Here is a 3,410-nt window from a genome sequence, read left to right as displayed (position 1 = left end):
CGCGACAGGAGTAGTACAGAGGAAGGGTGAAGCAAAAGTCGCGAGAACAGCCCGCTACCACACCCCTGGAGAGGCAGGGATTGGCGAGAACGAGGCCGGGAATGAGGTAATGGCAGGAAACCGCCGCCTAGGATTGTGGGATATGCAGTCTTGGCCCACCCAGCTTGGGTGGGGACCGACGTTAACGCGCTTTGGGAGCTGTGTCACATAACTTATTTTCTTTCGTCTTTATAGCGAGTCTGTGAAAGAGCTTTTACAATTCCTGTTTTTCGGTGGATAAATTTGTTGTTCAGCCGCTAACTCTGTCTGCTGCTAAGTCGCTTCAGCCGTATCCGACTCTGTGCGACCCCACAGACGGCAGCCCACCAGGCTCCTCTGTCCCTGGGATTCTCCAGGCAAGAACACTGGAGTGGGTTGCCATTTCCTTCTCCAACGCATGAAAGTGAAAAGTGAAAGTGAGTCGCTCAGTCATGTCCGACTCTTAGCGACCTCACGGACTGCATCCTACCAGGCTACTCCATCCATGGGATTTTCCAGGCAAGAGTACTGGAGTGTGTTGCCATTGCCTTCTCCCAACTCCTGTCGCTCTTTGCAACCCCATGGACCGTAACCCGCCAGGCTCCTCTATCCTCCACTATCTCCCACAGTTGGCTCACATTCATATCTATTGAGTCAGTGATGCTATCTAACCGCTAGCCATGTCAAGCTCCCAGAAATTAAATGACTGGGTAAAAACAACACAACTAGGTTTGCTAAGGCACAGCCAGGGCTTTGAAACAACGATAAGTAACTTTAATAGAGATTTAATCATGTTGGGAATGAGAAAGTTAACTAACCAGGTTAGGGCTGTCAGATAAAATACAGAGCTCTTAGTTAAATTTGAATTTCACATAAACAACTAATAGTCTTTATAGTATAAGTATGTCCCATAGGATATGTAGGACATATACATAAAATAGACACATTTTACTATTTTATCTGAAATTCAAATTTAACCAGGCATCGTGTTTTTGAATCTGGCAATTCTACCACAAGTTAATAAATAAACACTTGGTAGCACCCTCTGTGCTCTTAATCCCTTCACTAATGGTTTTCAGACTTTTGAATTTCACAGTTTAGTACAATTAAAACAATATCAAACCTTTTTGAGGATAGGCATAGTATTGCTACTTTTTTATTTTGCCAGGCAAGTATTTGCCAAATCTATTCTCTACTATTACCATCATTACTTAGTAGAAAAGTACAGAAGGACATACAGTACTCTCAGAATAAGAGATATTCCTTTGAAACAACAAATCCAGCTTTATGAAAAACCTACCACATTCACATTGTGTCGTGTTTTTTTGCCGGGAGGGATCCATACACGGTCAACTTTTGTCTGACCAATGACCCTGCATTGACTAGTATTTTGAAACCCCTTCACTAAGGATGTCATCCTGGAGCCCCGGGGGGCCTAAGGTTGGGATATTTCCTGAGCTTGCAGGATGCTGCAACAATTAGAAATAGTGCCAGACCAAGAGACTGGAGAGATGCCTGTTTTCCTGAGTTTAGAACTCATTGTCATTCAATGTGTACTCTCCTGGCTCCTCCCCAAGCCCTTCTCTCCACAGTGCTATTGCCTTGCCATCCAGTTTCTTATGGTGAACCTCTTTCCTTCAGTTTCCTTAAGATTCAAGGGGGGTTAGGGGTATATGTCCAACTTGGAAACCCCTTTAGCTGTGTTCTGAGTGGTTAGGTCTTGTTTGGCCAGGCCATCATTCTCTCCTCCTTGCCTCAAGTGACCTTAGACACTTACTAGACAATTGCTAGGCAGAACCTCCCTCCCTCCTTCTTTCTTCTCCCATCACCCTGCTCCTCCCCCTGGCCTAGAGTCTCAACTCCTGCAGTCTAACTCTGTTGGCCAGCAGAGGCCCTGTGACGTGGAGAAAAATCAATCCCGCCAGCTTCTAGATGGTTCTGCCCAGGGGCTGCAGCAGCAGTCTTACTGGAGGGGAGGAAGGACATGGAATTTCTAGACTTGGCTCTCTCTCTCTCTTTTTTTTTTTTTTTTTTTTGCCAGAGAGAGGGGAGAAACAGAAGAAAGGCCTGAGAAAGGGGCTGGAGTGTTGGGACTGTTCAACAGAGTACTGCGACAGGAAACATACTCACATAGGTGCCTAACCCTGCCTGAAGCCCAAATGCAGACGTCAGCTCTAGAGGTCCTTTTTTCAAGCCCCTCTGGTCTTACCCACCACCATCATCTCTCCTCCATCACTGTTTTATGACTTCCTCCCTCTTGCAAAAATTCCTCTGGACCACCACCATCCCAGCTCCAAACTATGAGGCAAAAATGAGAATTACCTGCTTTTGAATTCTGAGAGACCAAAATAGGACCCCTGGTAGCTCAGCTGGTAAAGGATCCGCCTGGCAATGCAGGAGACCCAGGTTCGATCCCTGGGTGGGGAAAATGCTGGGGAGAAGGAAATGGCAACACACTTCAGTATTCTTGCTTGGAGAATCCCCATGGACAGAGGAACCTGGCAGGCTACAGTCCAAGGAGTCGCCAAGAGTCAGACAGGCCAAAATAGGAGACCACAGGCCAAAATAGGAGACCTAGTGGGGACCTAGTATCTATGTTGGGAAGCGAGTAGAGTCCTTTTGGATGTAGGAGGGGAAGGGAAGAACCAGACCTCCCTTGACACTCCTGTTTGAAAAATGGACCCTGGACACCCACCTCCATAGGGGTACAAGTAGCTGCCCCTGAAGGTTGAGTGAGCTGAGGATCTTTGAGAGGGTTGTGGGGAAAGAGAGGAGGAGACGTGTGCTGCCGATCTGGAGAGAGGACTGTGATGGAGGTGAAGGATGCCCTGGAATAAAGGAGGTGTGAGTGCTGTTGACTCTTACCTCCGACGGGAAGACAGGCCCACCTCAGATCCTTTAGCCCTTCCAGGGGGTTGGAATCCGAGGGAGGGATAGACTGGCCAGGGTTGTGAGGGTGGGACCCAGTGAGTGACTTGGGTGGGGAAGGGGTGAGGACACGCTAGTCTCCGAGAGTCAGGAGTGGAGAGAGGAGGCAAGAAGAGAGCAGAGGTGCCACCGTCGGTCTGTGGGCGCGGTGGGGTGGCAGCCCCCAGCCAGGGAAGCCCCGCCCCGCTCCTCCGTCGCCGCCCCGCCCAGGCCCGCAGCGCGGCGCTGCAGCGCGAGGGGCGGAGAGGCAGATCGCCGAGAGAGGACCAGACGCCCAGGTCGCCCGCATCCCGGTGCCGCAGGAGAGAGGAAGCGCGCCTCGGCCCTGCTCCTCAGCCTTTGCCCGGGCGCCCGCCTCAGCTTTCTGAACCCCCAGAGACAGAGCACCTGTCCTTCGCCTGGGCCTCAGCTGAGCCCCTCTCCTCCCGGAGCACACGCGACCTCTGCAGCCGAAGTGTCCCAGC

This window comes from Budorcas taxicolor, chromosome 5 (assembly GCF_023091745.1).
Source record: "Budorcas taxicolor isolate Tak-1 chromosome 5, Takin1.1, whole genome shotgun sequence".
NCBI classification, from domain to species: Eukaryota; Metazoa; Chordata; class Mammalia; order Artiodactyla; family Bovidae; genus Budorcas; species Budorcas taxicolor.
This window is presented reverse-complemented; position numbering follows the sequence as displayed.